Source organism: Paralichthys olivaceus, chromosome 23 (assembly GCF_024713975.1).
Source record: "Paralichthys olivaceus isolate ysfri-2021 chromosome 23, ASM2471397v2, whole genome shotgun sequence".
In the NCBI taxonomy this organism is placed as follows: domain Eukaryota; kingdom Metazoa; phylum Chordata; class Actinopteri; order Pleuronectiformes; family Paralichthyidae; genus Paralichthys; species Paralichthys olivaceus.
Window position 1 is genome coordinate 13,103,196 of NC_091115.1, and position 11,295 is coordinate 13,114,490.

The 11,295-nt window shown below is 39.8% G+C and overlaps 1 protein-coding gene across 1 annotated transcript in view; it reads right to left on the reverse strand.

The window, feature by feature from the left end:
- The window catches only part of cdk17 (cyclin dependent kinase 17), a 41,278-nt gene that overhangs the window by 27,113 nt on the left and 2,870 nt on the right, over positions 1-11,295 (reverse strand). The window contains exon 2 of the mRNA XM_020092286.2: positions 9,835-10,192. The gene's annotated coding sequence lies outside the window, so the exon portion shown is untranslated. The remainder of the gene's footprint in view (positions 1-9,834; positions 10,193-11,295) is intronic.

The following is an 11,295-nucleotide window of genomic DNA, read 5'->3' on the forward strand; positions in this document are numbered from 1 at the left end:
ACATAGACACAAACTTAGGAGGTAGGTGGTGGAGTCAGCAGCAGGTAAACTGGTCTAAACCCAGGCTAACAGTAAATCACAGAGAGGGAATTATTATGAAAAATGAGATTCACCTCTACTTCATTAAGGAAGTTAGTGTTTTCAGCTTATTGTTTCAGTTGTACGGTCCACAGCTTTAGTGTTTCGGTTCAGTCACACTGCTCTCATCAACCTTGTTCAGCAAAAACACAAAATAGTGCTGCCTGCCAAGCACCAACAACAGACTGACAAGATTAGTGTCTCCTTACTTATCAACCATATAAGATCTAAACATGTTCATGTCCTTGTCCAGCTGTTACAAGGCCAAACAAAATCACGTTTAACAAAAAGGATTTCTCAGTGATAAATAAAATAAAGCCTGACTGGTTCATTGGTTGGCTGATGGTATTTCACAGACATAAGTTTAGTCTTTATATGTTTGCTGATACAGGCCAATACAACAACTCTAATGTAATATAAGTTATGGTTAAACCGCAAAATATGAAGCTTCAATTTAAATGTCGTAAGGTTTTGATAACAACACCTTAAGAATCATTGCTCATCTTTTTTAATGTAATAATAAAAAGAATCCTCCCCAATATCGATTTGCTCTCAGTCAGTTGACTCTGGTTGTTTTGCTTTTAAAATACAAAGATGGACTGATTCTGTGATTAGACAGTAGATTTATTTATAATCATATCACGTGACTGTTAGCTTTAGTATCTGCAGCAGGGATTTAGCAGTGAATGATACAGCTATGAGATCATTCACGTGTTGATCGGCTGGTAATAAACTCAGTATCTGGTGCTATATTTATATGCATCTGCTTTCTGTCATCGCTGCTGTTACATCCTGAATTTACATGCACTCATTGTGCTGTTTGTGTTATTTAAGTGGTTGTTATCTTGCGCTGTCTCCTACATGAGACGGGCGGCTTCATTGCCTGGTTATGTCATTGAAGCTTCTGACAGTGTAAACAAAAGCCTTGTTGTCACTATCTGTGCACATGGATGCGTATTGTGCTGCAAGTCCAAGTTAGTTGCCTCTTGCTGCAAAGAATTCCCAACTGCAGCTTTAAAAGCCCTTGTATGGTGTTGAACTAGTAGGGCTGCATGATTAATCGAATTAAACTCCTGATCTAGATTCACACAGTATATGATATCATTTCTAATCGACAACGATAACCAGACTTCAACTGCATCAAAATAAGAGCACCTGCTTTCTCCCTCAACCAATGACAGTGTGGCGTAATCCCACGTGATGCACAGTAGCAGAACTCTGGCAGTGAAATGGAGTGAATGAGAGAAAAGCCAAGAAAAGTCTGAGTGTTGCTCTGGTTGCATTTTTCAGTTCGAACCGTTCAGAGCCCAAGAAAAAACTAACCGAGCCCGACCAGAGCCCAACAGGATGCACTCAATGTGAGCTGCGTGAGCTGCTGTGAGCTTTTTGCTATAGTAGCAGCATCGCAGCACCACAAATCTTTACTTCAACCTCACCACAAAGTGTGATGAAGAAAACATCCTGTGAATAAGCACACATCAACATTTCACATCAGACACGATCATATTTTTTGTTGTGTTTCCTTTTGCAAGTTAATTAAGTGCAATTAACATTTATAATGAAAAGAAATCATGACTAGGATGACGGATTCTAAGTAAGAAATTTGTGAAGCCCTAAAAACATGCTTCTGTTTTAAACAGCTCTCTTACAGTAAGCCATACATTACACTGGTTAAGCTTGTTGATGCATTTGCATGCATGCAATGTTGGGAGAACATTTTTTTAATAATATAATATATTTATAATAATTTTTTGAAGGTTATAATCATTATATATATTATTTATTTTATTATTCCTAAGTGTTATATATATTTGTCATTTTATTAAGCAAATAAAATTCTGTCTTTGTTCCTCCAAACGCAATGATCTGCTGCTGCTCCTGCACACATCAACTCCCCTGTGTTCCTTTGTGTTTGTGAAATCAACACCGCATTCTCCTCCGCTCTGCCTGTTACATAACGCTCGTCTGTCTCATTACAGCTAAACCAGACAAACGAGGGTTAACGGGAAGCTTCCGGTCCATCCAACAAACACACACGTACACACATCTGGATGCACACACAAACACAACATACAAGAATGTGCTTTCCTGTCTGGGTGTTTGGTCGGTGAATCAAAACACACAGCTGGAGATGGCACATTCCAGTGGAAAGAGATGGGGAAACGGCATGAGCTGAGCGACACACACACACACACACACACACACACACACACACACACACACACACACACACACACACACACACAGACACACACACACGGAGAGAGAACGTTTTCAATAATTCATGTTTTTGCTTAAATTCCTGGCCAGAGAAGCTCACGTCAGTTGCCTCCAGGGGTGGGTCAGATTACTTTGAAATGTAGTCGCCTACTGAATACAAATTAATGTGCAATTTTTGGACTAAAGCTGCTGCTTGAACATTTTCTCTTGACCCAGCACTGTTCTTTGTCCCCTGTCACAAGCACTTGTCAAAGTTTTTCATTGGTTGACAGCATTAGTTAAGTCTCACCATATTAAAATTGCGATATTTTAAAGACAATATAAAACTATGATGTGTAAATCCTGATTCCACTAATCAAATAATCTGGTCTGATTATAGTTACTTCTAATTGCATAATCCTGACTCTACTGGTTCTCTGTTATTACTTCACACTGGTTACTTCTTCACTCAGAAACCATATAAAATGCAGCTTCAGTGAAACACACCCAACAACACGAAAAACAAAAGTAACGCTTCACCACAGAGAGGAAGTCAGGTCTTCTTACACAGCTTAAAAACAGGACTTTAACATCCCTCCTTCTGTAATCGTCTCTCCTCCTCCTCTTCTGTCGGTTTTATGGCTTTGCATTCTCACGCCCGACCACTCCCTCGAACACGGCCTCCAAGGCCATCTCCATTCACCCCGAGGCCTGTAGGAACAGGTGTTGCCTCTCCAAAGGTGGTTTGTTTTGATGTGAGTGTGTCTTTTCTGCTCACGCCATTCAACAAAGTGACCTGAGCTTTTTCTCTCTTTTATGTGCCAGGGCAGGTGGGACATCTGGGCCTGAGGCAATGATTTCCCATAAATTCATTTCACCAATAATTTGCTTTGTTTTTATTTCAGTTGCTGTGATGCACAAAAGTTAAACCTGACATTTTTGTTTGCTGGAGCTTATGAAAAAGGCTTATTATAAAGGCAGATTCATCAAAACCCTGTTAGCGTTTGAGTCTCATTATCACACCTATGGCTGGGTGCTGAAATTTTTTATGCTAGCATCAAGTGGATGGCAGAGTTTTCATAGAAATAACAGAGCTTGATACAAAATCAAGCCTATCACAGATCTACTGTTATCGGCTTATGCAATATGACGCAGACACATATCTAGACAACAATGCTCAGGCTAATTTAGAAATGTTGTCATCACAAAGTTCAAGCTCTGAAAAAAGTCAAGTTAAATTATATCATCCTATTGATAACACCAATCATATCTGGACAGTGCTCACATATTTTTTTACACATTAAATGGCTTTAATAAAAAATATTTTCATAATGATGGACTAGCTACTACTCTTTCTCTTTCCCTGCAGCTATAAAATAAAGAAACATGGTGGAATATCTTTTTCCATTTCTGGCCTCACTGCATCTGTGCAGCATGAGATGACTGTTTTTATCTTCTTTCTATCTTAGGACCCATGTGCTCGTTATGCTTCTGAGACTCCTCCTGTCCATCAGTCCAGAATTGTATTCCCTCACAGTCTCTGTAGATTGATGTTTGTTTAGCCATAGCACAAATCGTCACTCATGGATTGTATTAATTGAGTTAATCTGATTAGACCAGATTATGTGCGTGTGCAAATGTCTTCGACCCTGTCGACCTCAAATAGATCTGACCTTTTGTGTAATAATGAATCATGTGCTTAGTGATGCTGATACAGTGAAGAGCTTGAGAAGCGAAGTATGACACTTACGAGGAGCATCGGGAGGTTGTGGTCATTATAGAAAGATTTCTGACAGAATTCATTAAAAATGACTGAATTAATAAACGACAACTCTTTTCTATCTGAGCTTCTTGAGTCTGCCGTTCAATTTTGAGACTGTTTCCTTTTAACTTTCGATGCACTTTGTTGGTAGTAATTGCAGAGAACGCTTGTCTAGCAGGCAATGATCAAACCAGCAGGAAGAGAGAAAGATAATCAGAGATTCCTACTTGAGATTAAAAAAGAAACCCACATTTCAAATGAGAGGAGCAGCAGTGTAAGAGAAAGAACAAGATCACAAAACCTGTGCAGAATAATGTCTTCTAGAAATTAAAATATTACTTAATCGAGTGAAGTAAATCAAATATAAAATGCAGGCAGAATAATTTGATTCATTTGATGATGAGCGATAAAAATGTTTTTAGAGAAGCAGGCAGATGGAGAGTGATGAAGGACTGGCTGTACTGAACAGCAGAGTGTCAACTGAAGCCGGCCATATGTGGTACTGTCACTATACCTCTTATTTGTGTGTGTATTGGTTGTATTATGAAAGCCTTTTTTGAGACAGCTCGACAATTCATTGTTTTAATTTAGTTCTTAAATTAGAGCCACAGTTTTGAATTGCTCAACCATGACTTAGCAGGCAATAGAATTACTTCACTGTAGTATAGCTGCATCATATAACTTCCACAATATAGTTACCAGCCAATGTTGACATCTAGCAGATAGTGAGAAGTACTGTAGTTTAAATCTACCACTTAACCTTCTAAGCACATCTTATCGCTGTTTTAAGCTCACCACCTTGAAAGCAGTGCATTAGAACCTTGAGGGGATTTGTGGCTCTCGACTATCATCAGTGAAGCTAGCGCTAGCTGAAGAAGCTATGTCAGCAGTATCATGAGGGGATGACAGACAGATGCAAACACTTTTTTTTTTTTTTTTTTAATATGTGACTACTCAGTGGTTTGCCATTATGAAGCTGCAACTGATTCACATTATGGCATCACCAATGCCATTAATAAGATATAATATTAAATCTGGGTTTAATTGTTATGCTTTTTTAACTTACATTATAAAAACATTTATGGTTGAAACAATCGTATCTTGTTCAATGCCACTCAGATCACCAACAAGCCTGTAGTTTTTGTATTAATATATTTATGTGAAATAGGCGCAATATAAATTAAATCTTTGGTCAGATTAATTGCAATTAGATGTTTTCCTGCATTTTCATGACACCACACTAACCTATAGCTAGTTTCTGACCTAAACTCAGGAAGATTTTTGCAAAATTGGATGCACACATTTTCCAGAATTTGTCTTTCACATATGAAGAATGCAGCAGGAGATTGTCCAGGTCAAACACATTGTTCACAGTAACAGGAAAATGAGCGGAACAGTCAGGTGAGGGGTGGCACCTGGTTAGAGCAGCAGGACGCCGACACGACCACTGTCCTAGTCAGCAAATGTGTAAGTATTTTAACGGTTATGAAGGTTCATAATACAGGGTGCCAGGCAGAGTCAAGGGTTTATAGGTGAACTTAAGCTGTTAAATTCTGAGAATTGAAGCTACATAAAAACAGTAAGGTTCAAAGGTCACTGGTCTGTGTGTGCGTGTGCGTGTGTGTGTGTTTGAGACGAATATATCAGTATTCATCTTCACTGTCAAATGACACCAATACAGTTTAAAGTGTCCACCACATGAGGGAAGTGACTTCATGATTTTTTTGTCGGTTTGTGAGGTGTGTGTGTGCACGTGTGTGTGTGTGCACGTGTGTATGCGTGCGTGCGTGTGTTTGTCTGTGTGTGTAATCCCTACCTACTGCTGCTCTAACAAGGCCACTAGTTAATCTCCAGTTTATGAAAACAACACACACCCAGGAAAGCACAAGGACAGTTTATCCAAGAGGTAACTGGACAGGTCACATTGCCAAAACATACAGGAATAATAATCAAATGTGTGTGTGTTTGTTTGTTTGTGTGTGTGTGTGTCTGAGGAGAGACAATGTAGAACAGACCAAAGCGAGTAAGGCAAACTGTGTTTGAACAAAAACACAAAGCCACACTACATAACACACTTATATGTAGGATCGGCCTATGCTTCTGTGTATACTTCAAACAATGGTAACGACCGTTACTTTTACTGATCATTGCGACGCAGAGACAAGATGGCGAAGGTGATGTGGTGAACAACCAACAAACTGATTGAGGCCAAACAGTGACAGTGACATAGGTGTTTGCTGTTGTGTGACCCACATGCTTCACTTTTTAGAGCTCGAATTAAAAGCTGGTGTGTGTGTGTGTGTGTGTGTGTGTGTGTGTGTGTGTGTGTGTGTGTGTGTGTGTGTGTGTGTGCGAGCGAGAGAGAGACAGAGACAGAGAGAGAGAGGACTCACAACACTCCACATTCCTTGCATGGCTCACATAACTTTCCTTGTGTGTGTATGTGTGTACGTTCATATGACTACAAATGTGTGCAAGTGTGTATTCAAGCTGCACCCAGCCCACACTAATTGTACTCATTCTGAAGCCCTAGAATTAGTCAGACCCCAAAAAAGCCCAATAATTACTACTTCAGCTACATGATGCCCACCCTGTGGCAGCACAGCGGCAGACACACTGAAACATACATTTGCTGAGCTGTACTCACTGGAACACGTTCAACCACACACTCGTGCACATTTGAGCTTACATATACATAAGCAGAAACACACACACACACACACACACACACACACACACACACACACACACACACACACACCTATGTGATCAATAAAACACTGCACAAGTTGGAGTTACATAAATGAGAGAGATAGCAAGCTGCTGGCCTGGTTGTCAGTGGCAACAGTGTTTTGGAGGTTGTTCATTAGTACGTGCAGCCAGCTCTACTGCAAAGCATGGTGGGATATCACAGATGATGCTACCTCGTGATTCTGCACAGTGATACATTTACAGTATTAAGAAGTGTTTACATTAAACAACATGAACATTATGGGACAGCAGCGTTAAGAACATTTTCAACTGTGAGCAAAGTCTGTGCCTCACATCAACGTTTCACAGATTTTTCTAACAAGAACAACTTGTCTCTTCACTTCAGTGATGTAGTGCTGATCTTGAAGGTTGAGGGGAAATCAAAGCAGAGAAAGCTTTCTAGAAAATGGTATAAATGTTTTAGTTTTAAAACCAAAGTGGAGATAACCCCTAATAGAATCATCAGGTTTACTTCATCAAGATTTTAGAAAGCTCCTCCACAGCCACAGAGAACATCACTCAACTGTTTTCACAAGCAAGAGTCGTACTTGAATTGATTGACTGACATTCAAACTACTAGATTTTCATTTTCAAACTAAAATGAGGCAAGCAGCGTTATCAAACTTCTCCATTTTGGCGGCTCTAAAACTCTTTACTATGTAAAGAGCCTTGAGATAATGTATATTATGATTTGGCGCTACACAAATAAAATTGATTAGAATTGAACTCCAGAGCTGCGTTTTAGTCTGGATGGGCAGAAATGGAGATGTTTGGAAACTATGACGTAGACACTCTCATAACTGCTTGCTGATTTTTTTGGGTCACGATGTACCCTTCACTTCCTGTCAGGCTCCTATCATATGACCCTCTTCCAGAAGAAAACAACTGGCATTAGACTCGGCTACCAGTGTAGAGCACAACATGGATTATCAATTACAAGTGTTGTCTTTGCTAACAGCTGGTGTGCAGTTACAATCTGCATTTTAAAATGATACAACTGCTGACATGCAAAGGAGCTAATTTTCGAGTATTCTGTGTCAACTCAAGCAAATGCTTCCTGTACACAATGGTGCTTGCGTGACCAGTGGACATGATATGCGCTTTCAGGTGTGTTAGCACGGAATTGGACTAAAACACTTGTGTGGACAGAGATGCTCCTGAATCAGCAGATGAAGAAGTGGCTAAATGTGATCATCAATCCAGACAGCATCCTCTCGAACAAATAAAATCAGATGATCTAGAGCAATTTAAGGATTTGCTGACAGGAATGCATCCACCTAAAACTCTCAGTGTGACCTCTGCTAATACTGATGGGTATTTTCGAGCCAATGACGTCACTAAAACTACTCAAACTGAAACCAATCACACATCTGAAGACTTCAGTCTACGTGACGCGAGGACCTACTTTACTGAAAACCATCATCTATCCATCTATCCTTCAAAAAGACAGAGTGGGTGTTTGTATGCTGTATGCCATATAATGCACATTCAGATCAATACCAGCTCTGCTATACCGCCTAACAGACATGGGGAGGGGGCTGTCAGGGTAATTACCCTGTCCTGTGGGGGGTGTATCACTCTTAGCCAACAATCTCGATGTGGGTCAGTACACACATACACATAAATGAGTGGCTGGTTGATCTACATGAAGGGCAGTGGAAGGAAATCCAGGTCAAACAGGAAGTTGGAAAGAGTCTTAATGATGAAGAGAATCACATATTGATGACGAGCAGTCAATATTACCGCCTATCTATGATTTTGTAGGAGTTAAGATGCCATTTCATCTGACAACAATTCCCTTAACAACTCAGTTGCCAAGGTAACAACAGGACGGTGCAATGGTGTACGCTTGAGATTTTTATGCCTATACTCGAGAGGTCGTTTCAAAGCAGGATTATCTCCCACCTTAAGTCACGATTCACAAAAAGCATCTCGATGGCACTGGCGAAAGTCAACAGTCATCTGAAGCTTATTCTGAACACAAGTGCAGGCAAATTCCACAAGTCAACAGATGCTGCCGGGTCTGCAGGAGGCATTTTTCTCTCCTCATGATCTGGACACAGCACAAACAGAACTAAACCCTTCCATAAAAAGCAAATGTTTCTAGATTTATATTTTGCTGTATTATTAAAAGTAATGGCAAAATTTGAAACATTTTGAAATGTGCAAATGTGCATTGTGACAATTGTTGCTTTGCTATATCAATCAATCCAACTTTATTTATATAGCAACTCTCAAACAAATCAAATGCAATTGAAAGTGCTTTTCAGGTGTTTGACTAAACATAGGATGTGAAACATTAGTTCAGATTTGAAAACGAATGCACACTAAAGCATTCAATAATAGAAAGATATCTGTAATCAACACAAACACTTCCGTAAAACAAAACAGTATATCATCATAATTACAAATATCTATAATAAATGTAGAAGGAATCATCACTGTGTTACATTTATACAAAGGTACAGCCACGGTCAGCAGCTAAAGGCTGAGGTTATCAAAGAAAATGTATGATATTGCTATAATGGTTATATAAGGTCTTATGTTAAAATCGATTTGACATTAAATGTATGATGTTGATTTTACAATGACAGTCCTGAGAATGGACACTGAGAATGCAGTGATGTTCTTCTCTGTCTTGACAATCACTAAACGTTATGTTTGAGCTGAAATGATGCTAATTCCTTAACAGATGTATAAAATCCTCTCACATTTACATTAGGGATCCTGTCCCTGGGGGGTGGCTCGGCTGAATAACACAATGTGTTGTGTAAACAAACAAATAGAAGATGTTCTGTGTTGGGAACACGCAGGAGGAGGGGGCATCGCAGTGTCGTGTATAAACAGTCAAAACGGAAACTGTAAAATAAGAAAAAACCGCAAGAATGATTCTACAGCCGCCGTTTCCTCTGTGTTGACATTTAGACCCAGGCACTGTTCCTCGTCCCTCCCAGTCGAACAACATGTAGCGATACGGAGTCCATTATCGGACAGAGATCGCGTGTGGAGAAATGTGGCTGTGGAAGAATGTTTTGTGTCTTTACCTGAAAATGGTGAATTCCGTGGGTTTCACGGCGACTCCGCGGAGCTGCCGGGCCCTGCTCCGGATGCCCTCCTCCGCTTTTTATCCGCCCACCGGTGCAGGCTGAGACACGGGCTGCGCTCGGTGCTGGCTCCTCAAGCTCCGACAGAGAGGCAGGAAAATGGAGGAATGGAGGAATATCCCCCCAGAACGACACGCGTTGAGTCCCACGCACGGGAACCGGGGGTCGAGCGGACAGAGACGGCGTGTGTGAGGTGGAGGACGCGGGGGAGACTGAGGAGGAGGATCCGCTGCTGTCGACTGAGCAGGGAGGAGTGTCGGGCTGCCGTCAATCTACACACTCAGGGCAGAGGAACTTCCTGTGGTGTGTCACAATAAAAGCAGCTTTCAGCGATAGCGTTGATTACTTTCAAAGTAAAAGGCGTAATTTTTTTAAAAGCCACTTTGTTCGAAAATACATTGTCTATAAAGTGTCTAGATAAATACACGCTACATATATTTACCAGGTTATGTTGTGGTGTATCTAATCATAACATAATAGAAATAAAATGGTATCTTTATGAACAATAGTTATTCTCTGCTGTCCCTTGTTGGTCATTTTCTGTCTTCAGAGCAACATGGACCACAGGCCCAAAGTTTTGAGAAAAAGAATCTAAATTATCCTTGATATAATTTTTTTTTTACAATAAATAAGATGAACTATTGCCTGAATATAATTAAAAGGTAAAATCATTTTCTTTCAATATTTTGTAATTTAAGTTTAAGTTGAAAAATAATTTTGTCATCAGAAATGTTTTAATATTTCACTTCTCTTTACTAATTGTGAATGAATTGAACTGAAGGATTATCAAATGATTAACAATTTAGACAGAACCTGTGGATCAGACAGAAACAGAGCCATAAACTTGCATTAAGGCTAATTCTTGGTGTTATACCGCCACCTGCTGGACAAAAGCTGCAGCTGCAAGAAATATTTTAGTGTTACTGTTTAACATTGATATTATAGACTATGAAAACAGTTATTATTCAAATTCTCTGAAAAAACAAACTTTCATTGTTGCATCACAGGCTGGGATTTCTTCTTGAGGTTTAACTGTGTTCCTATTTCACAATAACATCAATGTTTAACACAGAATTTATCAGTATTTAGCGATATCTTGTACTGTGATGAATGGGTGAATGTGACTTGTACTGTAAATGTCTGAGTTTTTGATAAGACTGGAAACCTGCTGAAGACGTCACAAAGCACATGTGCTGTCATCAACATCCAGTGATCCAGGTGACGAGTAATATGAACATTAACACTCAAAGTGTTCCTGACTGATCAGGAAGTTTGTTTTATTTAAATCTATTTACATCAACTGTCTCACAGGGAGGAGTCAGGTGAAGTTCTCTTAGAGGAGCATCTTCTTCAGGACTCTGTGAATCGCTGACAGGAAGATGTTGTTTCCCTCCTGGCTGA